At 53.9% G+C, this 25,679-nt stretch overlaps 1 long non-coding RNA gene across 3 annotated transcripts in view; it reads right to left on the bottom strand.

The window, feature by feature from the left end:
- Window positions 1-1,009: 1,009 nt before the first annotated feature.
- The window catches only part of LOC111852258 (uncharacterized), a 52,300-nt gene continuing 27,630 nt past the window's right edge, over window positions 1,010-25,679 (bottom strand). Inside the window, exons 2-5 of one of the 3 annotated variants that reach the window (XR_002840195.1) lie at window positions 7,428-7,505; window positions 4,366-4,520; window positions 2,747-2,811; window positions 1,010-2,221 (exon numbers count right to left, since the gene is read on the bottom strand). This is a non-coding gene — a long non-coding RNA (uncharacterized lncRNA). The remainder of the gene's footprint in view (window positions 2,222-2,746; window positions 2,812-4,365; window positions 4,521-7,427; window positions 7,506-25,679) is intronic. The other 2 variants (XR_002840196.1, XR_002840194.1) reach the window with 2 other exon arrangements.

The raw sequence follows: 25,679 nt of genomic DNA on the forward strand, positions 1-25,679 counted from the left end.
ACCTTCTTTCCACTAGGCCATCAGACTGCTGAATACTCACCAGTAACAATGGGCACCAACACTCAGCCATTTACCACACATTACACATGATGCTCTTCTGCACATTAACTCTACATTCTTATTACATAACTGCATACACTTTTGTACATACATAGATTTGTCAAATGTTTCATGTTTTATATATTCATACTTATATTTCAATTATATGTTAATCACACTACGGCTGCTTCGAGAGGCTTTGCACACAAGTGTTTCACTTACATGTATTGTGTACTGTGTACTGGTGACAAGTGACATGACAGTAAAAGTGATTTGATGTGGTTTGATTTGATTTGATTTGATTTGACAAGGAAGTCAGGAGTCACCCTGCCAGGCTGCTCAATGTCCCAGGATGCTCTCTGCTCCTGAGATAGAGCACTGGGCATTATGCTAGACCAGGGGTGGCCAGTCTTATCCGCAAAGGGCCGCTGTGTGGCAGGTTTTCGCTGCAACTCCCTAATTAGGTCACTAATCAGAGGACTGATTGGCTGAAGAGTCCTCACACCTGGGTTTGAGCAGCTGACCTGCAGGTTACCCCAGAAACCTGCACACACACCGGCCCTTTGCGGGTAAGACTGGCCACCCCTGTGCTGGACGGAAAACGGAGAAGGTGGGAAGCAGGGCAGCGGCTAAGAAGCGGAGAAATGAGGCTTCAGAATGGGCGGGATGACTCAGTCACTGATTTGAGCCAATGGGTACAGATCTCACCCATGTAGTAGCCAATGAGAAGTAGGTTCAAATAGTCACTCTGACAGTGCATGATAATTCAAACTTTAATTTCTCCCATTGACATTGTAAAGGCTCATGCATATTTATCATCCAGTAGGATGCAAGATCACCAGGTTGAAGCAGAATATACAGCTGCAGAAATGGACACGTTTTTGGGGGCGGGGCTGCATAATGATGTAATAATTATGTATGAAAATGAGCATTTTTTTTATAATGGAAAATAACAAGGCCCAAAGCGGAATGTGTTTAATGTCGGTGTTTTATTGCGCCAGTGACCTTCCTGGGCAACTGACAGGCGGTGCTGCCTGGCCCACCCGCCACAGGACGGAGGCGGGACCCGGGACAGATGTTACCCCCGGTCCATTTGTCGTGGAGGTGCGGTCCATTTGTCGGGTGCGTGCATGCAGCCCGTCGGAAGGTCCAGGTGAAGTCATCCTTGCCTGACATCCATAGTGGCGTGCGGAGCGGCACCTGGGCGCGGCCCCCGGACCCTGGCGCCAACGACCACGCCACAGATTTACAATAGCACAGCCAGAAAAGAAAAAACCATACCATTTGTCCACATGGCAGTGCCAGGCCCAGCCCTGGAGGATTCTGGGATACGGTTGAGTTAGCTGATGTCAATGGCAAGAGACGGTGAGTCGGTTTTCGTGATTAGTATTAGGTTAAGCTTCCGAGGGGCTGAAACGCTGTGAACACTGTGAATGTTAGCTAGGCTAAGCACACAGGATGTGACGTCGTCCCACAATCCGTCTGCGTCTCGTCCCTCTGTAGGTGCTATTGCCATGGGATTCCTGAAGAGGGAAGGGGGGGTCAGCACCTTAGTGAGATCACCTCTTCCTGGAGGCGCCGGCCCCCCAGGCCGAGACCACCTTGGTCCCCAGAGAGACGCAGCAAAGCCAACAAACAGAGAGCAGGTGGGCTGCCCGCTCACTGCGCTCTGGATGCACGCCACAGGCAGTGAGTCACGCTGCCCACAGGGTGACGACACCACCAGGTCGGCCCCCCCGCCGCCTTGGACAGCACAGCCGGCCCAGAGGCGGGTGGGGGCAGTCCTTATGGACCACACATCTGAACATGGCATCTACGGAAACAGATCCATGCGGCACCAGGCTCAACATTTCAGACAAGCTAAATAAAGATGGGATGGGAGCCCCCCCGAACCCACAAAGAAAAAATGAATGCTCCGTTCGGTAGAAGCGTGCAGAAGGAATATCAATAATGGAGAATGGTTCTGATCCAGTTGGTTGGCTTCACGCCACATTCCTTCCGTAATGTTTCTAGGTGAAGGGTCACCTGGGGGGTAAATCTGTTCTGATGCCAGGTTCCCGTTGGGTCGCCCCCAGGTTCCCGTTGGGTCACCCCCAGGTTCCCGTTGGGTCGCCCCCAGGTTCCCGTTGGGTCGCCCTCAGGACGTGGTCAGGGCGTCTCCACCCAACATCTTTGTCCTTCTCTGAAACCAACATGGACAACATGGGCACTGGAATGTAACTGTCCATAGCAACGGTTACCATAGCAGCGCATGGCAAGGAGGGCAGCGGGTATGCTGGATGTAGAACAGTGTTTGTGGATTTGAAGGTGGTAGGTTCAAGTCCCAAAACTGAGAGTGGGACACCCCTCTACATGCATTGTGGGGCAGAGCTGCTGCCATCGAGTGCTTTAATACGGGCACGGATGGTGTCTAATGGGATGCCACCAGGCTTATTTTTGTTTTTTCATTAAATCATGGCCCAGCTTTTGTCCCCAGTGCTGAAAGACAGGATTAAATGGAGTGTGGGGAAGGAAAAACGATGTGTGTGTGGTGGGGGAGGGGGGGGCGACACGCATATTTCGAACCTACACCCTCTGCCCAGATGCCCCCCCCCACCCTCCCCTAGATAGGGGGCAGAAACCCAGGGATTATGGGGTGATACTCTACACTACAGAGGCGTAAACCCACACCTCTAACGCAGTGGACTGTCTAGGACGTGGACCTCACCTCTGGCTGCAGTGACACCTTCGCCTCCCAGGGGGCGCTCTTGTGGATGTGGAGCAGGGGCAGATCTGAAGGGACGCAAGCAGAAGAGAAAGGGATCAGAGGGAGACTGAACGCCGTAATGGCGAGTCTTAGTGCCGCAGATCGGAGTGACTGACATGAAGACCTTGTGTAAAAAAAAAAATAGTACATAACAGTATGACACCAGCTTGGATTGACCCAAACACCAGGACAAACATGCTTCCCTATCAAACACCCCGAACCGTGACAGTGTTAGAAATACCCGCAGTGGCACATCGCTAAGCGCAGAAGCCCTATTGGCTACAGTGTCTGCCGTTTAACCCCCCCCTTTGGCGACCGGAGCAGCAGGGCCTTTGCTGTGACAGCAGCACGTCTCCCAGCATCCACCTGCCTGCTTTCTTCATGACACCTTTCGATTTGTCTGCCGGATCTCGGTGTGTTCCTCAACACCGCGAGGACGTAAAGACCGTACTTGTGGTCTTGGCAGAAGCCACCATGCCAATTTGCCTTCCAAGAACGAACTCGGGGCCCGACGAATCATGGGATCGGTCTCGTTCAGCGAGGATGCAGCCGACGTGTCCTTGATATTTGGTACAAGAACAACATCCGGGGGTTTTTACTTTCCTCCGTACTTCTGTTCTTGAGTATTGGAACTGATCTTCAACAATGGAAGACGATGTAAAATAAATATGCGAGAACACAAGTACAGTCAAGTAGACATATTGAGACACAGGGACTGGGTGCCAGGCGACCATCTGATGAACCGCTGCGCTGCAATCGTCCCCTTCATCAGTAATCCTGCTAAAGGAATTAAGGAGACGACTTTTACTCCCTAAACGAGTGAGGTTTCAAATACAACTGCAGCTCCCCTTGGGGGATTCGATCTATAAAACCATAATGGCCTTCCCTTTTCCCCTGCACCCCCAGCATAAACCCTGCTGACAGACACCTTCCCTCCTGTTCGTCCCCCAGACTGGACAGGTCACCATGGCAACTAATGCACCGTCTCCAAGAGACGAGAGCCCTTCACTTCAGGACCCCGAGTGAAACAATTCGGCCGCGGGCCTGGAATGTGTAAAGTAAGGTAAGTCACATGATGCGGTACAGTGGCGGAGAGGGTATCCCAGGCTGCTTAGCGGCGAGCTGCCTGCCAATCACACGCCTGACAGGAAGGGAATTTAACACACTGGGGCATCACGCGGGAGATGAGGGGAGGCCCGGAATTCTCAGGAAACTTTACAAAAGGTTAAGGAAAGAGACTTATAACCTGACCGGGGATCTGCTGGTCTGTGGGTCAGCTGCTTAGGATTCTGGGTCTGTGATCAGGAGGTCACCTGTTTAAATCCCGCAATCAGCAAAGTTACACTGTTGGACCCTTGAGCGAGGCACTTATTGCTTTCAGTACAAGTGTCTGCTGAATACATTAATCTAATGGACCTCTGGATCAACTGCTTAATTCCAAATTTGTGCTGTAAAATGAAAGAGGGAAAAAACTGATGTACTGTGCAGGGGGAGGGAAAACAGGCTGTGTCTCCAGTGTAGGATGTGGGCTTTATAAAGGGACCCCCAGCCCAGTGCTCCCTTTCACAGAGACACATTACCCCATGCGCCGCCTCCCTCGTCATGTGACAGGGGATTTAAGGCTCTGGATTCGTCACTGTCAGGTTATCAGCAGCGCGGCTCAGTGTGATGCAGACATGCAGCAGGTGGACGATGGCCGCACAGGTGAGAGGTGATGGTTCCACGCTGGTCTCAGCTGCCGGGGGGGGGGGGGGGTTGGTGCGGGGGCATGTAGGGAGAGAAAGAAAACTAACTTAGTAAGCAGAGACTTATGAGAAAAAAACAGGGATGATCTTGGTTAGAAAGAGACATTTTAAACAAGCGTAGCTAAAATGGAGTAGGTGAAAAAAGCAGTCTTGTTTGGAGAGAGAGAAGGACAATGAGACTGGTTAGTGGATCCTGGGATATGTGCTGAATCCTTACGAGCCCCTGCTCTCTCGCTGTCTCCCACCCCAATCCCCCACAGACACCCCGTCCCCCCAGTGGGGGAAAACAAGTGCCCCCACCCAGCAAATAAATCATTATCAGGGATTGTTCTGCAGGATATTTTGAAATGCAAATGACTCTGTGGACCACAGCCAACTGACACCTCCCCCCCGATTTAAATAAGGGAGGGGGGGGGGGAGCATTGTGACACGAGGTATGGTATTTGGGGCAGGGGGTGGGATTGTCCCCCTGGGTGCTGGCAAACGCTGCAGGGAGCAGGGTTACATAAAGCAGCGTCCCAAGTGCCGGAAAACTCAGAGGAACGGAGCCGCTCCGGTTTGAGCCGGATGGCAGTGGGATCGGTGAGGAGGGGCGGTTCCAATCCCGAGCCCCATTAAACTTCATCATGTGAGCCCACTCCGCAAATCTGATTAGCAGGCTGAGCTGGGTCCCTACTGGCCAGGCCAAGGTCCAACACCTGACCCGGCGAGCTGGGACACGCAGCATGCTGGTCCCGACAGCTTCAGCGCAGTCCAAACCAAGATTGGCGGCCGTGAGCCGCAGACTGACCCGGATGGGCATCAGATCAAACCCCGTCCACAATGCCTCACCACTGAAAAGCAAATTTCCAAAACTCACTAAATTTGGCAGAATGCACTAAGACCAAAGAAATGGTTCTTACTCACAAAATGGACCAAGTGAGTTTTAAAGCTTTGCTCTTTCGCTTGGGTATGTATTGGAGACACTGCTGGGCAGGCCTTTGTGTGCAAAGCGACTTTCACACTGAATCATACTGATTAAAACCAAACTGGCTTTGCTCTAGGTCTCGAACACAACCGAACCCGGGCCTTAATTAATTAGTGCCTGGCTGATCTGCTACAGAAAGAGTGAAAAGGCCAGTGAGGTATTTCCACAGGATAAATCACCATCTTTGCAGAAGAATTTAAAAGTTTCCAGGTTCAATTTAATCCGAGACTCTGCTTTTCTAAACAAACTCAGTCTAAGATGGAGAATGGCTTTAATAATGTTGTTTTTCACACAGGCAGCTAGCTGAACACCTGGATTGGGCCTCGTTATCTGCTGAGAGTCCCCAGCCGGGAGTCCCCAGCCGACGCCTGGATGCGTGGCCCTACATGGGGGAGGACCCCGTCGCTTCCTGGGGGCCGGTCGTTTGCACGCCTGGACGGCCTCAAGGAGAGCGATAAGGCAGCGTGCGGTGGGGGGGGGGGGCATTTATCTCATCCGCGCACAGAAGCGCAGGTGTGAAAAGACACAGAACGGGGTCTAGGGCTCAAAATCACCAAACTGAACAATGGTATCAGCAGGCCTTGGCCGAGCAGGCGGGGGGCCGGAGGGAGCTCCCTGAATACGGTGGGGGGGCGGGGGGGGGCACAGAGGACTGCGATTAACCTGCAGACGTGGAAATAACAACACAACACAGAAGCAAGCTGTTACATTAACGACATTCAGAATTTCAGTTCATATCGTCTCAGCAGATAGTCTTGCGGACAGTGGCATTGCTACGCATTCTGCCGGCCACAGCCCCGGACCCAGTCCCGCTCCACGCAGCCGCTGAGCCCCCCCCCCTTCCTGCCCGGGCGATACGTGCCTGCCAGACGGGGGGGCGGGGGCGGCTGCTGGTTACATAGGAACCAGCCACTTCACAGTGCTGCAGAAAGTGTGACACTATTCCCGCCCCCTCGTCTCACAGAGACCATGAGCCTCCCCCCCCCCCCTCGAGCTCAGGTCTTCCGGAGCCAGTCTGATTCACCAGAGAGGTTCTGCTCACTGGGCCACACGCTGCATCGGGACCAGGGTCTGCTTGCTGTCTCTCGTCCTCACTAAATCACTCGCTCTCTCCCCCCATCCCTGCTTTCCAGAATCTTCTTCCCTTCATGTTTCTCTCTACTCCCAGGGATGCTTCTTCACCTCATGAAATCGTGCGGCTCTGATTGCCCACACACTCGCAGTCTGGAAAGGCTGGAGGAACCTCAAGCAGGAAGTGCCTGTAAGATCTTAGGGGGGGGGGGGGGATTTAGACCCCCCCGTGCTGCCGAGCTTACCTGCTACACTGTTTATTGTCCATCCCGCCACAGTGAGCTATTACTCCATTTCACACTGACCTTTCTGCTTTTAACAGACAGCCAAATTGCAAGTGTGTGTGTGTGTGTGTGTGTGTGTGTGTGTATCCTGTCTCCCTGAGGTGCCCCAAGGCATTCTGGGTACTGCAGAGTTAACACTGACAGGTCACCTGGAGGCGGGGGGGGGTTATCCCACAGGCCCTCTGCACCCCTGGTCGGCTGTTTAACCCCCCCCCGCTAAGTCCCAATTCAAACACCCATAGGTGGGGGCCGAGTTTTATTTTTCACAAGAGCACAAGCATTGAGGCTTTTATGTCATGTGACATACAACTGAGAAAACAGGGTCAGACAGTCAGCGGCCCACGAAGACCCCCTAGCATGCGGAAAGTCAGAGGTACATGCAGATTCGCATCACAAAAATCCTCCATTCTGCTGGAAATCCTTCCGACTAAACTGGAAATAAAATGTAAGATAAGTCCAGCTGTAGAATTTCACAAATCTCTCTTTTGCACGAGCAAAAGCAGGTAAAACAAACTGAAGACCCTAATACTGGTGACCCTTATAAAATAAACCCTGTCATAAGTAAAATCTCCTACCCTGTAAGTTAAGGGTCACGGTCCTCTGCGTTTCCACAGCGACCTCTCCATGGCGACCGCGGGGGCCAGCGAGCGCACCTGGACGAAAGAGAAACACATGGAGGTGCTGAGGATCCCCTCATGGGGAGGGACAGGAAGGTTCCAGACCAGAGGTTCACGATTTGGGGTGAGGTACTTTAACAAGGGGAAGCAGACGTTTGATTGTGGTGGTGTACCGGGAGCACTTTGACCTCTGACCTTTAACCCTGGCCTGTACGCAGAAATCTGGTCTCATGCTTGAAATACAAATAAACAAAACCGCTTGGTTAGATTATACTTCTCTACGGTTCTGGCTGGAGACCCAGACGGGCATCCCGCACCCTGACAGGAAGCAGGTGCTAATGGCTGAGGCAGGGAGGCAGAGACGGGCATCCCGCACCCTGACAGGAAGCAGGTGCTAATGGCTGAGGCAGGGAGGCAGAGACGGGCATCCCGCACCCTGACAGGAAGCAGGTGCTAATGGCTGAGGCAGGGAGGCAGAGACGGGGCTTCCCGCACCCTGACAGGAAGCAGGTGCTAATGGCTGAGGCAGGGAGGCAGAGACGGGCATCCCGCACCCTGATAGGAAGCAGGTGCTTATGGCTGAGGCAGGGAGGCAGAGACGGGCATCCCGCACCCTGACAGGAAGCAGGTGCTTATGGCTGAGGCAGGGAGGCAGAGACGGGCATCCCGCACCCTGACAGGAAGCAGGTGCTTATGGCTGAGGCAGGGAGGCAGAGACGGGCATCCCGCACCCTGACAGGAAGTAGGTGCTTATGGCTGAGGCAGGGAGGCAGAGACGGGCATCCCGCACCCTGACAGGAAGCAGGTGCTAATGGCTGAGGCAGGGAGGCAGTGTGACTTGGCTGATCATCAGATCCAGCAGGAGCCTCTTCACCTGAACCCTCAGCGCCGCTGCGCTGCTCCTGACGGCAGCTACCATCTCCACCCCCTCCCCCCGACAAAACCCCTGGATAACTGGGTAATTGATTCACATCTGGAAACATCTGACACGGGTGATTACCTAGGCTTCCAGTAACGTGGCTCCCCCCACCGCCCCACCCCCGACCCAGATGCGCAGTCACATTTATGGCCATGCGCAGATAATCGAGTTAAAGGCGCAAAAGCAGGCCAGCATAGTAACCCACTGCCTTTCCCACACGTGCCATTTTTAACGTTGTTTACAAATGACAGTTTCCTCATGTGGTCACATTTGTCCCATTTAGAGAGGAAAAAATCCTACAACTTATTCTGTGTCTCGCCTCGTTGAGTTAAAAAGTATCAAAGATTTTTCGTAGTCTTCACAGCAAGAAGTAGTGCATCTGTGGCGAGTACGCAAGCAAGCCCCCCCATTTACAACTGTACATACAGTAAAGCCCCACCACACCCCCACCAGGACCTGAACCTGCCAAACTCAGCTCAGATCCTTAACCACAATGCCATCTGCTGGACCAACTTTGAACAGGTCAGATTTTTGGCTGAACCTAAGAACCGCAAACTTGCTGTCGGCGTGAATGCGGGCAGAATCACGTGACATGGGGACAGGAGGATGAGATGGGGGTTTTAAAGGCATGCTGGGAGGGAGATGGGATTTCAGAGTGACAGCAGCTGTTCTGGGGTCAGCACAAGGAAGAGACACAGGAAAATAAAAGTTGGACTACAGCTGGGTTTTGGGTGTGGGGGGGTCTGTTCTGGGATGAAGTAATCTTAACTGAAGCCGGTTTTATTGTTCTAATAAGGTACAGGTCAAATGAACTGGACTTGGGCACCGAGACAGCGTGTCACATGGGGGGGAGACATGGGGGGTCATGACAATGAGAAGATGAATGGCTAAGGTTTTCTGGGCCAGGTCCTTGCCCTCTGATTGGCTGATGACTAGGGCCAGAACAGCAAAAGCATGAGGCTCGGAGTCAGGTCAGTCGACCCACTGATGCAGTGTACCAGCCTGCCCCCACCCCCCACCCCCCTCCTCCCTCGCCCCTCCCCTCTCCCCAGGTCAGTGGGGACATTCCGGAACCTTCTCTGGGCCGCACAAAGACTTAGCGGGGAGTCTGCAAATTGGCTCTGGCAAACACAGACTCTCTGGCCCATCGCTTTTAGCTGTGCCTGGCGAGGTGACCAACCTGGGGAGGACGCCCCACACGGATCTGCCTGGACTCGGGCATGCCTGGACTGGTTGGATAAAGCCCTGTCCATTTTATGGTGCATTCAGTGGGGGGCGGGGGGGTTATTGCGGTAATAGCCCCACTCTGAGCTTGAGTGCAGAGGAACAGATCAGGATCCCGGATTGACCCCCACCTAGTTTGGGTTGATCCGTTTGCCAAGTTTGTGTCAGTTAACTGAGGAACATACTGAACAACCAGCGACCCTGGACTGCTGACCTTCTCTGAGACACACACACACACACACACATTGGGTAAACATGTCTTTATGGGGACCGCTCACACACACACACACACATACGCTCACACACACACACACGCACGCACACACATACACATGCACACACAAACATATTCTGTGGGCTTTTTCAGCATCAGGCTGAATCAGGGAAGGTTTTTGAGCAGCAAAAGCAAGCAAATGAAATTAACACGTCGAAAAAACCTCATGCGTCATTGCACAGATTTAGAAATTCAGCCGAAAAAGCCAAGGTCCGCATCTATGTGGAAATAAAACTGCAGGCAGCCGCGCATCACGGCCCCCGGAGGCGGGGAACGAGATACTTCCATCTCTCGCGGCCTGAGAACTGGGGAAGAGAAACTACAAAGCCGGCCGCTGCCCCCCCTGCAGAGCATGTGACACGGCTGCAGGTTCAAGCAGAGGCACTGAACCTCACATGGGGGAAACATCACTTTACCTTACCAGAATGTCAATCACATAAAAACCCTGATGTGATTAAACATTGTATGGATGCCAACACTCTTTGATTTCCAGAGAGCCACAGTCAAGACCATTACCTGCCCCAATCACCGTGGTTACGTCTATGACATCACATGCTCAGTTCTCCATGATGCCATGGTGACGACAGATTGCTGTTGCCATGGGCACGGACCCCATGGAGGCCCAGAAGTATTTGCTCAGTTCTCCATTTTTTCTTAAATCTTACGTAAAAGCTGACTAAGTGGTTTCCGTGAGTCTTCCAGCAGGCTGAGCCTGATGGTCGGTGCTGGCTGACCCCCATCCCAAGAGAGGAGTGTGCCTTGGAGCCAAGGCTATGATTAGTTAAGGGGGCGGTAAATGAGGTGAGGGCAGGGAGGGTCAGGCAGTCCCAGGGTCCTGCTGGGACGAAGGCACGCATCTAGTTGGTGGAAGCTTCTGGAAAGAACGGGAGTGTCGAGCACAAGGGCCGCAGGGCTGGGGATTATGGGAGGAGGCAACGCAAATAAACAGATCAGAGCTTCAGGCCCATGTGCTTGACGAGGGCCGAACCCTTCTGGGGGCAAATTCCCTAAGAACATCTGCTTTCCATTCCAGTGTTTATCATTTCAGATCAAATCAGATTAAAAAGTTTAATATTCAAGGCAGCACCAGATGGACGGAGGGTGGTGGCCGTTGTTTGTTTGATACACCCCCCCCCCCCCCCCCATCCTTCTCGCTCATTAAATTTACACTAGAGCATCTCTGGAGGAACTATGGTACAGCAAAACCACTGGATATGGGTTCAACCCCCCCATCCACCGTCATACTGGACCAGGAGCACCAGTGGACCTGCCTCTGGCTGGACCCCCCCACCCCCCCCCCCCTCCTCAAACAGTTAATGCTTATAGGAAACTATCCTGGGCCAATTCTGACATCTGTCCATGTTTAAACCGGGGGCCAACGGGGGGGGGGGGGGGGCACGGTAGCTCGCTGCCAATCTCTCCGTCATCATCATCACCATCATCATCATCACCGCCTGCGTCATTCACAGATCGATCCCCTTCGTCACCGTTCTATTATTAGTGTGATTAATCCCGCCGCCTCCATTACGCTAGAGGCAGCCGCCGGCGGCTCATTCTCACTCACTCGCTTATATTCCGTCACATTCCTGTCCGCCCGAGTCTGATGGGACAGACGCCCGTGTGGGACAGACGCCCGGCAGCACCCCACCTCCCCAGCCCCCTCCCTTGGCCCCCTCCCCCTTCTCCTGAGCTGACAGTGACATCATCACCAAACTCATTACTTTCCTTGTAGAAGCTCACCTGTTTTGTTTTTCTTATGTGGAAAGCAGGGAAGGGAAATTTGAGAGAGACTCCAGAAAGTTCCAGATCATGTCTGCAAGAGAACTACGTGTTCTGGGCCACTGTCAGCATCTCATGCAGAGGGGGAATCTACACACACATACACACACACATTTGTATTCATACAAATTTTATTCATTGTGGGTCCCTCCATTCATTTCTATGGGCATAATCCCAACAAGACGCCCGTAATCCCTACCCAGCCCTAACCTTAACCATAAGTAACCAAACAAAACACAAGAGTTTTAGTATTTTTAGTTTTTTGATTGCAGTCACAGATTTTTTATAAAATTGAGTTTCCCCTTGTGGGAACTGAAAAATGGTCCTTACAACATCAAAATAACAGGTTATTATCATTTTGTGGGGACATTAAGTCCCCACACTATACACATAACCCACACACACACACACACACACACACAACCTTTCCCTGCATGAGTGTAGTAGCGGAAGGTGAAATTGTCAGGATGATCCATAAACATGTGATCAGATCTTCATCTACGCTGCAGTCTAACAGTGTAACAGGTAAGAATTAGATGAAGATCTAAGCCGTGTGCCGAAGGCCTTGATGCTTGAAATATTGATTAACTGGCATCATGTTATAGAGAAAAACAGCTGCAGGTCTTTGGTGGGATTCAGCCCGGAGAGGGACAGCTCAAGGCACCGGTGCTGAACTGAGGCACCGAAACACTCACATGCAGATGAACATTGGCTCTGTGTCTTAATAAAGGTGTAAGACAGCGCACCTTCCATCTGTGATTTCTTTAACCAGATTTTCATAGAACTAGATGAAGATTAGATGGTTTTAGGTGACAGTAACGCAGCAATGTTGACAGAGGTTCACAAACTTTCTCTCGGTGCTGCAGCATTCAGCTCTGTGGCGCACAGAGGGCGGGGCTATAGGGCGCACAGAGGGCGGGGCTATAGGGCGCACAGAGGGCGGGGCTATAGGGTGCACAGAGGGTGGGGCTATAGGGCGCGCAGAGGGCGGGGCTATAGGGTGCACAGAGGGCGGGGCTATAGGGCGCACAGAGGGCGGGGCTATAGGGTGCACAGAGGGTGGGGCTATAGGGCGCGCAGAGGGCGGGGCTATAGGGTGCACAGAGGGTGGGGCTATAGGGCGCGCAGAGGGCGGGGCTATAGGGTGCACAGAGGGTGGGGCTATAGGGCGCACAGAGGGCGGGGCTATAGGGTGCACAGAGGGTGGGGCTATAGGGCGGCCATGTCTCCTTGTACGTCTGCTTCACACTTCCTGCCAGACTGCGGTCGGCTGGGGCGGGACTTGCTGTTCAATCTCGGTTTAATGTGCTTCATGGTTGCTGACCCCAAACCAAGGCGCAGACTGACAGGACAAGCATTATCAAAAAAAAATCTGTCATCTTCATTTGTGCATTAATGTAGTTTTATTCACGGTGACTGTTATCATGAGAAAACAGACACAAAACACGCAGCTTCATATCGAGGCACTAATGGATATCCAGGTAACGCCCCCCACCAACACAGAAGCCAACACACTGATCCTCTCTGCCCGGTGTCGTGATAAGATGAGCCAGGGGCAGCCCCTCTGGCTGGCCGCGGCCACACGTCAGGGCTCTCGGCACGGCTCCACAATACAGGAAATCCCCAGGACTTGGCCCGCAGCCCCTGGAGGCCCGACCGCAGCCGCCGCCTGCAGCTGTCACCGTATGACGGCACGCGGGACGCCATCCCTGCCCTAGAGGCGAGCCGGGCCGCGTCCCCCGGGTCCGGCACTCGTGGTTACGTCACAGTCTCGCCGCACGCCGCTTCTTCACGCTCCTGCATTGCATAATTTCCTTTGAGGAGTTGTGTAATGTTTTTTTTTAAGATTTTGGTCACAATTCAGGCTAAACTGCGGAGCAAATTGCAACAGATTTCTTCCCACTAACAGAAGTTAGCAGAGCAGGAGAGAAAATGAAAAGAAACAAATTTGACAGGGAAGCTGATTACTGTCGGGGCAGGAATCCCATCCTCAGACTTGGCAGCCCCCCCCCCCCCCCCCGACACACACACACCCCCCCGTCGCCGGGGCCCCGCCACCCATCCTTTGTGTCTCGGTCCGCCACATTTTCCAAGAGCCCGTGTTTATAGTTGGCATTTACGGTCACTGGAAGCCAGGAGAACAGAACAACACTCACCACATCTCCTGTGTCCAAGTCACACTCGTTCATCAACAGCCCTCCACTGCTCCCCCCTTCCTCTGACACACACGCTCCCTCGCACTCTAGAGGAAACAAGCTCACACACACACACGCTGACACACACACAGACGTTCAGACACACACACATGCTGACACACACACAGACGTTCAGAAACACACACATACGCACACACAGACATTCTGACACACACACAGACACACACACACACACACAGACATTCTGACACACACACATACGCACACACAGACATTCTGACACACACACAGACACACACACACACACAGACATTCTGACACACACACAGACACACACACCTTCTTTCTCATTCACACACCCTCTCATTCTCTGTCGCTCTCATGTTTACACAGACACACAATTCATCTGTAACACAAAGCCACACTTACAACCACCCGAAACACACTCACAAACTCCATGTATTCATACCTTTATGGGGACTCTCCATTTTTATAAAATTGAGGTTATCCTTGTCGGGACTGAAAAAATGTCCCACCAAGATGACAAGTTACAGGGCTTTATCACATTGTGGGAAAGTCTGGTCCCCACAATGTAATAATTACAAAAACACACACACACACACAAAGGGCCACATTAACTCAAGCTTTTGTTCCCAAATAGTTACATTGAGTGGAGTTTAATGTATTTAGACTGTGTGTGTGTGTGTGTGTGTATGTGTGTGTGGGTGGGGGGGGGGTGACCAGGGGTCAGGAGGAGGTCAGCACCTGCCAGCTCATAACAACGCAATCAGGTTGTGGGAGGGGCGCCCTGTGAGTCACCTGTTCCCAGAATTCCCTGTTTCCCTTGCCCCCCCCCCGACTCAGACACAGTGCAAATAGACACAAACCCCGCAGGTGAAAATCCATGCAGGAGGGTGTGAGGGTGCCCAAGATCAAAGGCTGAGTCCGCTAAAGGGCACGGCTGTTGGACCTAACAGCTGGACCGCGTCAGGGCCAATGGGGAGCACAGCCGGACCGCGTCAGGGAGAATGGGGAGCACAGCTGGACCGCGTCAGGGCGAATGGGGCGCACAGCTGGACCGCGTCAGGGCGAATGGGGCGCACAGCTGGACCGCGTCAGGGCCAATGGGGCGCACAGCCGGACCGCGTCAGGGCGAATGGGGCGCACAGCTGGACCGCGTCAGGGCCAATGGGGCGCACAGCCGGACAGCGTCAGGGAGAATGGGGAGCACAGCTGGACCGCGTCAGGGCGAATGGGGCGCACAGCTGGACCGCGTCAGGGCGAATGGGGCGCACAGCTGGACCGCGTCAGGGCCAATGGGGCGCACAGCTGGACCGCGTCAGGGCGAATGGGGCGCACAGCTGGACCGCGTCAGGGCCAATGGGGCGCACAGCCGGACAGCGTCAGGGAGAATGGGGCGCACAGCCGGACCGCGTCAGGGAGAATGGGGAGCACAGCTGGACCGCGTCAGGGCGAATGGGGCGCACAGCTGGACCGCGTCAGGGCCAATGGGGCGCACAGCCGGACAGCGTCAGGGAGAATGGGGCGCACAGCCGGACCGCGTCAGGGAGAATGGGGAGCACAGCCGGACCGCGTCAGGGCCAATGGGGAGCACAGCCGGACCGCGTCAGGGCCAATGGGGAGCACAGCTGGACCGCGTCAGGGCCAATGGGGAGCACAGCCGGACCGCGTCAGGGCCAATGGGGAGCACAGCCGGACCGCGTCAGGGCGAATGGGGAGCACAGCCGGACCGCGTCAGGGCCAATGGGGCGCACAGCTGGACCGCGTCAGGGCGAATGGGGAGCACAGCCGGACCGCGTCAGGGCCAATGGGGCGCACAGCCGGACCGCGTCAGGGCGAATGGGGAGCACAGCTGGACCGCGTCAGGGCGAATGGGGCGCACCGACGTTTCTGTTTGCACTTACATTTAACTGTTTAGCCAGGACTTCTACCCAAAGCGATTTCCTTTGTTATAATTATCACCATTTATACTGGCTCTAGGGCTGTTGCACACTGGCTGACCCTGTGCTGTGACCCCCCCCCCAACCTTCCTGTCACCTGTATGTGTGTCTCTATGTCTCATGGAGAGCGAGATGGAGGAAAAAAAAGTCTCACAACAGAGTACAATGTTATGGGACTTTACAGGAGAGCCCTTCCTGGGACTCAAACCAACAGCGTTATGGTACTTCAATCATCTAAAAAAAAAATAGTAGATACTAGTTTGAGGGTCCTAGTCTGGCCTCTACTCTGTGTGGATTCCCCCAAAGTACGGGAAGATGTCTCTGCGTGAGTGCATATGTGTGCCCTGCAGGGGGCTGGCTTTCTGTCCCCCAGCCTGATGCCCTGTCCTGCCCCTGCTGGGCTCCAGGCCCCTCTCCCCCCGTCTGGGAGGTGGACAAGTAATTTATTAGCAACAAAACAGCTAACCGCACTCCCCCTGGGACCGGAACCAAAACCGTCGAAAACCTCAGCGCCCCAATTTAAACTTCTGGGAAAGTGTGGTCAGAAGCTCTCAGGAGAACAAGAGAGGAAACATTAACCCGGCACCCGGATTTCACTGTCCCCTACAGGCCGTGAGTCACCCACACGCAACACGCAGAAACCTGATTGGATGAAGGGAAGATTAGGGGATTCGGGAGGAGAGGTCAGTATGTGAGTGGGGGGGGGGGCACAGTGGGCTCAGTTTCGATCTGCTGGTTAATCCACAGCCAGCTAGCATGACTAGGCAGCGGTAAGGACCACCCTACTCGACCCTAGTTAACAGTTAACTGTCCTCCCTGGTATGCAGCTTCCACGTGGGAATGCAGTCACCCTCCACCCCCCCTCCACCCCCACATGGATGGGGCATGACCATGAGTTACTCTTTGACAGCCACGCAACTCAAATGGGGGTGGGGGGGGTGGAAACTTGGCTCAACTGTGGCTCAGCAGGTTAGGTTGTTGTGCCTGCGATCAAAAGGTTGTTGGTTCAAATCCCAACAAAAGCAGAATGGATGCACTGTTGGGACTAATAAGATGTTTAACCCCAAATTGCTCCCAGGACTGTCTGACGCTGCTTTAACAAAAACATACGGCTCTTCAGGTAAAAGCATCTGCTCAACAGAAGTGGTGGAGGTATGGACACGGTGTGTCGGACGGGCCAGAGTCACAGACCCTGGGAGCTTCACCCGGATTCCAGCGCCCAGGCGTGTAAAGGCATGTGTGTCAACCTGCGTGCCGGACAGATAAAAACAAAAAAAGCCAGTCTAACTGGAAGGCAGTGGGTGAGAGGGTACTGGGAGACGGCACATTCTCCACGAGAAACACGCTGGGCCGGATGAGGAATGAAGAAGGTGCAGGTGCCACCGAATCGCCCGTGAGTATCCCCAGTGACCCCCCCCCCCCACGTCTGCACGAGGGAGACCCGGAATGACAGCTAGGGAAGGGGGTCCCAGAGTGACTTCCAAACAGCAGGCAGATTCCCCCCAGGAGGGGAACTCAACAGGAGGCACCTTCCACAGCTAGGCACACACAGCCTTTGGATTCGGGGGGGGGGGGGTGTGGGGCTGAATCCGGAAGCAGACAGTGATGTCACGGGTGCCATCAGCCACTCTGGCAGCTCCAGGGTAAATACAGCTGGTCCGTCACGGAGCGCCGAGCTCTGAAAATAAACAGGACGCCGGGAAAGCGGAGCAGGAGAAGACAGCCAGGTCCCGCCCCCACGGCACGCCGGCACCCGGACATCAGCAGCCCATCGTGCACATCATCGAAGTACCATCACGATGGATGGATGGAGAGAGATAGATACGAGGTGTGCATTTCTCATAATGAAAATTTTGTGCGTCCATCCATCCATCCATCCATCCATAGTCTTCAAACCACTTGTCATGGTCCGGGTTGTGGGAATATAAGCATTATAATTTCTGGCAATATCTCATGATATTCTTTATATTTAAACTGTATTTTAGCCTTGATCCAGACAAATTGCACGTTACGAGGAGAAAGCGGGTCCAAACCCGAGTCCAAACACCATGTTTGTGTGAAGTCCACCGGGGAGGAGGGAAAAAAAAACCAAACCACAACAGGACCAACAAATTTGTCACAAAAAAATGGCGCCACTCAAACAGGGTGTCGTTCCAGAAGAACATGCAGTGCCGCTCGCCTTCGACGTCACAAACACCGCGGTTTAATCATCTCCACAGAGGCCCTCCTTCCTCCCCGCGCAATTAGGCCCGTAGCGCTTGGTACGGTCCAGCCGCCAGGCCTCGTAAATGGGAACCAGTAACGAGGGCCGTGCCGTGCCCAGCTCTGCCGGCAATTTCAGTACATTTCCTAAAATAAAATCGCTGGCTGGTAACACTGACAGCCTCCCCCCTCCACCCCAGTGCCCACCCTTATGATCTCAGCGGCACAGCTCACGTCACTGTGACGAGGTGTGAGGGGGGGCGGGAGGAAAATCGGCAGCTAAAATAAGCCGTGGTGTTTCCACTGGCTCGGGGAAGGCCGGAGTCTTGGTGTCGCAGGTGACCGGGCCGGGCTGGACCGGACCGCATGTCCCCAAGCAGTGTTCCATGACTCAAGATCAACAGAAAAGAAACAAATATTAAATAAGAAGCAGGGAAAAACATTCCCCGTCCAGCTGGGGCAAAATTTCCGATATAAAGGGACCTTGGCTCCCATTCCTCCACGGTGGGCGTCACACGGAAGCACGTGTGGAGAAATCCGAGGCCGCGGCACGACGGGGTGGGCGAGGTAGCGGGGGGAGGGGCAGAGGCAGGCCCAACATGTACGTGATGCACTGGTGACACTCACCGGGCATGCGGGAGGGGGCGGGAGCAGTGACAGTTATATTTCACAGGGAGGATCTTAATGTTTCTTCATTTACTGAGCAGACAGGCAAGAATGCATCAGGGAACCAGTTTTTCCTGCATTTGCACACATAAAATTGGGCAAAATACATATTTTACCAAGGAAACTTTGCAAAAACATTGGCAGATACTCGCATTCCTTCAGTCTGTCATTGTGATACTGAAGCCATTAGATAGTGCTGTGTGTGTGTGTGGGGGGGGTAATCACGAGTTAATGTTTATAAAGTGTGGCCCCCCTCCATCCCTGCACGCGAGGCCCAGAGAGGTAGCGTCCGGGGGAACCGGCAAACAGCAGAAGGTTTCCGGCCCAGTGAGCCACGCCTGAGTCTATGCAGCCGCCACGGGCCCTTGGGGCCCCCAGGGGGCCTTTGGGATGGGCCCTTTTCAGGAGCTTCCTTTCCAGTCGGCTGCGTGGGTGAGTGACCCAGACAGAGCCGTGAAGGCGAAGAACGACATGCCGAAAGTACGTGACAGTGACGAGGTCTCACGGCGATCACCAATGTGGGCCAATGTGGACCTCCAAGGGGCTTTAAACCATCACAAAGTCAGATTCGTAAGGAACCTAAAACAGCAATGGAGATACAAGAATAGTAACCATGACAATGATTAAGAAATAACACAATGACAATAAACAGGATTCCTGAAAAGGATCAGGAAAATCACCAAAGCAGTGAGGTTTGTTAAAAATGTTGCCGGAATGTCCTCCAGTGTCTCCCCCTGTGTCACAACACCGAAATACGAAGGACAATCGCGTTTGGCAGCATGTGGGATCGGAGCGCTGGACAGTGCTGCCGTTTCTTTTGTGTTAACAGAAACCCCGATCATTTCCTTTACTGGCAATTTGCATAACAGTACATCATAATAACAGCTTACTCAAGCAAGAGTACAGAACAGAGAGACGCCCAGTCTGCTCTCGCTGCCCCTAAAATAATATGCAGTCCTTGAACGGATTCTGGGGCCGCAGTGGCTGCGCTGACCCAGTGCATGTTATGAAATTCCCGCAAGCCAGAGCTTACTTTGCCAAAGTCGCTCGAGTGTGTACCGCAGTGATCTCGTAATGAGCGAATCGAGAATCTGACCACTCTGCATCATGCGGTACCAGAAGCCAGAAACATAACCTGAACGACTCCACTGACATGTTCTGATGAATTAATGAGTAAACGAGTCAGCTGAGACACTTAGACGCAGTAATTATATCAGTATTAGGGATGAGTGACTCAAGGTGACTCAGTGACCAAGGTGGAGGTGGGTTTGAATCCCACCTCTGCATTCTCTCACCGTGTGGTGCCAGGTTCCTTTGGGTACTCTGCCCCCCCCCAGCTGCCATGACCATAAGCAGGATGGATGGATGGATGGATTACATAAGAGTAATGCTGTTTTGTGCTTGGGGCTGGAGCAGGCAGGACTATGAAAAGACGGAGGGGACAGGCCTCCACTAAGGCCAGCTGATGTAGTGTAAAAACACCCAGATAAGAGCAGCCCGCAGGGTAATGCGTCAGCTGTGCCCCCCGGATGCCCCCGGCGACCCACACGCTTTGCTCCAGCGTGACCTGTTTCTGTGCTCCTGCTTGGCACGGCGCCCCCCACAGGCTATGCCTGGGTCTCACGCTCTCAGTCGCCCACAGCTCAGCCTCAGGGGACATTCAGAGGAGGATTAAGAGCTTCCGTAGCGAGACTAATAGGGTGGGGAGAGGTGTGGGGGGGTCATTTTCTCAGGGAACAGTGCCCCCACTAGCACCACACCCTCGCTGTCCCAAACGCACAAACACGCACTACCTGCCCACCCCCAGGTGTGAATTCCCACCCCCCCCACTTCCGGTCGCCCCCCCGCCTTTTCCAGTCCACTCTCCCATCCCAGCCCCACAGACAAAAAGAGAACGAAAAATAAAACGGGCACATGACACGGCTGTTTCCTCCTCGCGTTACCGATCTCAGCCCCCCGCGGAGACTCTAAACAAATCTGTGCCTGTGATTAGAATTTCAAACAGCCCCCCCTCCCGTACACCCACACTTGGTTTCCTTTGTAAAGAGAGGCCCACGGCTGTCGGGCCCGGGACAGGTCTGCCCCCAAACGCCCGCCGCACGCGGTTTTCGCCGCGTCTGAGGAACCGCTTCCCGGCTTATGGGAAAAAACAGGGTCTTTATCCCCGGCATTCCGATGGATATATAGGAAGAGAGCAGACGGGCCCAACAAGGGGGGGGGGGGGGGAATATGGGAAAATATGCAGGTTTGGGGCAGCCGGGGCAGGCTGGTCGGACACGTTACGCAAGAGGAAAGGAATGCTTCCGATATCCGAGACAGATAAAAGGAAACGGAGCGAGGAAGAGAGTTACAAAGGCGGTATGGCAGGAGAACAACGGCTTGGCAGCCAGATCGCCTGCGTTGCCATGGCACGGGAGGGGGGTCACCCAGCTCCCCCAGCCTTCCATACACACACACACACAGGTTTGTAATTATATCTTTGTGGGGACTTTCAATTCATTTCTATGGGCCTAAGCCTAATCCTAACATGAAGACCTTAACCCCTACCCAGCCCTAACCATAACCATAAATAACCAAACAAAGTACGATACTTTTGGCATTTTTACTTTTTGGATTGCAATCACAGATCTTTGTGGAGGATGAAAAAAATGGTCCCCACAACGTCAAAATAGCAGGTTTCTATTACATTGTGGGGAATACGTGGTCCCCATAATGTAATATAAACATAATCCACACACATGCACACCGAAATGCCAGACCTGCGTGAGGTTTCTCCATCGCGAATGTGCGCACTTACCTCACACTCTCGAGAGAGATGGCAGGCGGGCGGGGGTGGGGGGGGCTGTGCTGGCAATGGACACATTCACGAGGGGCTGGTTTACTTTGTGAGTGCGGCACTGGGCACATTGGTGGTTAAGGATTTCGGAAGGCTTGTTTTGTACCTTTGAAGGGGGGGGGGGCTTTAACAGCTCTGGTGTAATATCCAGCTGGTTACTGGCTACATAACAACAGAATGATAATGGCGAGATATAGTTCCAATGGGGTATTGGAATCTCCTCAGCTCAACTCGTGCCCAGAAGGTTGTATGTTCCGTACCCACAAGCCAATCTGCTGTGGTTGTCCTTCACGAGGGGCTGGTTTACTTTGTGAGTGCGGCACTGGGCACATTGGTGGTTAAGGATTTCGGAAGGCTTGTTTTGTACCTTTGAAGGGGGGGGGGGGCTTTAACAGCTCTGGTGTAATATCCAGCTGGTTACAAGCCAATCTGCTGTGGTTGTCCTTCACGAGGGGCTGGTTTACTTTGTGAGTGCGGCACTGGGCACATTGGTGGTTAAGGATTTCGGAAGGCTTGTTTTGTACCTTTGAAGGGGGACGCCTTCAGAACGGCGTCCCGCATAGACAGGGCACTCCAGGGTAACTTCACCAGGTGACCCAAACCCAGGTGACCCAAGTCACTGGGGGCTGTGTACTGCTTCAAGAAATACTCAGCCGTACAGGAGACGGGCTTTGTGGTTAGCCCAGGGCGAGGAGGTTGAATCCCATGATATGTGTGGAGTTTACAGGCCAGCGACCCCCCCCCCCCCCCGCCCACCTCCCCCCACCTGAGCTTCCCTGGAAAGGCTCCAAACTCACCAAGACCCTACATGGGACAAGGCAGCCCTGAGCTGTGGACCCCGGTTCGACTGACGAACAGCGACAGCAGCCATCTTCAAAGCCCTGGCAGAGGGCCGGGCCCCCGCCGGCCGGCTCGGGCCCCGGGGGCCCTCTGTCGCGCCTCAATTAGGCGCTAAATTTGGCAGCGGCGCTAATTGGGAGGAAAGAATAACAGCGACGCATCATTTTTACGAGCCGCCGCCGCTGTTCCCGCCGCGTGGCCGTTAGACACTCCAGCGTCATGAAGGAATCAGCAGAGCAAACACATCACCCTGCAGCGTGCTGGGGGGGGTCAATGAGCCAGGCTGGGCCTCGCCTCAAAGCAGTGTGGGGGGGGGGGGCTTCGTTAGCCCGAAATGAACTGTCTGTACGGCCTGTCAGAGTCACAAGCTCGTCCCAAATGAGAAGGACCAGTTACCATTATTATAGATACATTCATCCAACATCCATTCATCCAACATCCATCCATCCATCCACCCATCCAACATCCACCCATCCAACATTCATCCATACAACATCCATCCATCCATCCATCCATTCCAACATCCATCCATCCATCCATCCACTTATCCAGCACAGAGATGCAGGGCATTCCTCTTCTTCAATATTATCATATTTCCGTCACCGTTTGTCTAATGTGGAATATCTGTGATGTTACATTAAGTAGTACCCCACCCTCTGTCACCCCCCCCCTTAAGTGACTGATAATTGTGCAGGATTTTTGTTTACTGTGTACATTTTGCCAAAGACTCTGCCTCAGCGCAGCAGCGTTTGTCCTGCCCCCCTGGGGGGGAGTGTTATTTTGTTTCTCTGTGTATTATTGTACATGGCCGGGGTAACAGTGCAGCTTTACTTGTCCTGATCTGAATACATGATGTTGCGTTTGATGACTGATGCTTTGCCATTTTACACGTTGAGCCCCTTTATCTGCTGTCTGCATTATCACCACTTCCACCCTCTACGAAAGAAACACACAGCGGCATTGCATGAGGCAATGCACAAATTCTCCAACTTCACCCCGACGCAACGCCAAAGGAATTCAGGGGCGACAGCCCCAGCTGGTACCTGAACATCTAACCTCCTGGGGAATTTGGGAAATCCCAAGGGGGGAGGTCTTTGGTCCGCTTAGGAGGGTCCATCCCACACAGGAATCGCGAGCCACGATCATGTGACCAGAGAGTACAGCTGTCTGAGGGGAGGCCCCAGTCAGAGCTTCAGGGTCTGAGCAGCTAAAGCTTCTCACCATAACTGTCTCTAAGCACTTAAGATCTGTCACCGGCGAGAAACCAGTGACCACAGAGCGAACCAGTCAAGGTGTCTCCATTAAACAGCGGGGTTGTGGGAAAGCAAGACCTCTTTGAGGATGCCCTCCCGGGGGCCACCAATCAAACACGGCCTTCCATGCCATCTTCAGCTCAACAGTTTCTCTCTTGTATGTTCCTGGTGCAAAATCGAGCCCATTTCCAGAACCTTCTGTTCAGTGGTGTTTCAAGCTCGGAGCTCTCGCCCAAGCGGTCCTCAGACTACGGCAGCATGTATGTCTGACGTGGCACATGTCTGGGGAAAAAGACTGGAATATTCTATCGCAGTGGGCTTTTTCCTTGCTAAGCCAGTGAGTCTCTTCTCTCTGCACCTTCAAACTGGAGCGTGAGGTACACGACCTGCCTGTCAGCGCCTGATAGCCTGGAGGAGACCTTTCGTGGTTCATTTTCCCAGAGTTCCTCTGTACGACAACCCCCCCCCAAACGCCAGTTCTTTAATCCACCCTCCTTTGTCCGGCCGATGGGTAGATCTGCTCTCGGCGTCCCCCACAGTAACGTAAGACACGCCGGGCTGCATTATAACCGGCTGCTGTTTTCAATTTACACAACGGAACGAATGAGCACAAATAAGCAAGTAAATAAATATAACAAATGGAAGTGAAAAATGATGGGGAAATTCTGGAGAGATTCACACGCACGTGCGCGCAAACACACCCGCTCGCACACACACACGCACACACACACAACCCTGGTTCTTATATGTGCAGCATTGCATTTACAATTATCATGATGCAGGTGGCACCACAATGTCCCTCCAACCCCTCCCCAGCTCAGGGCAGACGAGCCCGAAAGACTCCTTTTTAAGGGGCATTACAGTCCCAAATGTTCCCCAGCCAGTTTGCTTCAAATGAATCCATCCATCCATCCATCCGTCCAATGAAGGCACTTCAGGAAGCAGAACCTTTACCGTTGTCTCGGTAACCGAGAGCACGTGCACACATGTGTACCGTCACGTGTAAACACGCCCACCTCCCCTCGCTCATCCCGTGGGTGTCGGCGCTGGACGCCTCCTCTGTGAACGGGGCCCTTTGTTGGGCGGCGCGCCGTGTGGGGGGGGCTGAGACGCTGTGGGGGGGGGCTGAGACGCCGCGGCTCCCCCTGCGAGGCGCTATGGTGACGTCTGCAGCCATTTAGGGTGCGAGTGAAAGCTGAAAATCCGATTTGGGACGCGTGGGGAATGAGGCGGTTAATGAGGAGCGATCTGAAGCTCCGGTCTGAGAAGTGCAGGGTTGGGGGGGGGGGGGGGGGGTTTAGTGGGTCGGCTCCAGACCCCCGCCATGGCTCCGTTACCCCCACCCCCACCCCCCCGTGACTGGGAGAGAGCACATGTTTCCATTTACATGCTGGTCAGATGCTCCCCCTGCAGCTGGTTAAGTCCATGTGGCTGAATCATGCTGCCTGACAGGGAGTGGGGTACTGAGAAAGCCCCCCCATTATAAAAGGCCTTGACCTACACGAATCAAGAAGCTGGGGGGGTTGTGGCTGAAGGAAGAAGACCCCCCCCCCACCTCTGGATTCCAAGCACGTGGCCAAAATTCCTCACGGCCCCGTGAAACCTCCCCCCCCCCCCCCGACCTTTGACCCCGACCCCGTCACACCTCATGCTCATAGAGTGCCAGTCTGCCAGAAGGGGGGGGCTTGGAAGGGTTAAGTCAGAGCGGAGGAGCTGGTTGCTCGTGATTCCCGAACAAGATGGAATGACCAGGGAGGGTGTTCACACTGATGGGATTCCCTAGGGATTCGCAGACGTAGGCAGACCCCCCAGAAGTGGGTGAGCTCACTGCAGCCTCCCCCCCCCCCACCCCGGCCTGTCACTCACCAGGCAAATGAGGGCACCCCACATCTGAAAGCAGGACTGACTCCCCCAGCCCCCCCTCCAGGGCACCAGGTCACGCTGCTAGGCACCTGTTTACCATCAGACGGCTTTTTGTAGCGATTCCAGGTAGAGGTGATGACGCCCAGGAAAGGCCGCAGTGAGATCCAGGCCTGCGCGCCACTTCCCGGGCATTTCCGCCCCTCACGCCACATGACGCGGGCATGCGTCCTTCCCAAT

Source organism: Paramormyrops kingsleyae, chromosome 5 (assembly GCF_048594095.1).
Source record: "Paramormyrops kingsleyae isolate MSU_618 chromosome 5, PKINGS_0.4, whole genome shotgun sequence".
Taxonomy (NCBI): domain Eukaryota; kingdom Metazoa; phylum Chordata; class Actinopteri; order Osteoglossiformes; family Mormyridae; genus Paramormyrops; species Paramormyrops kingsleyae.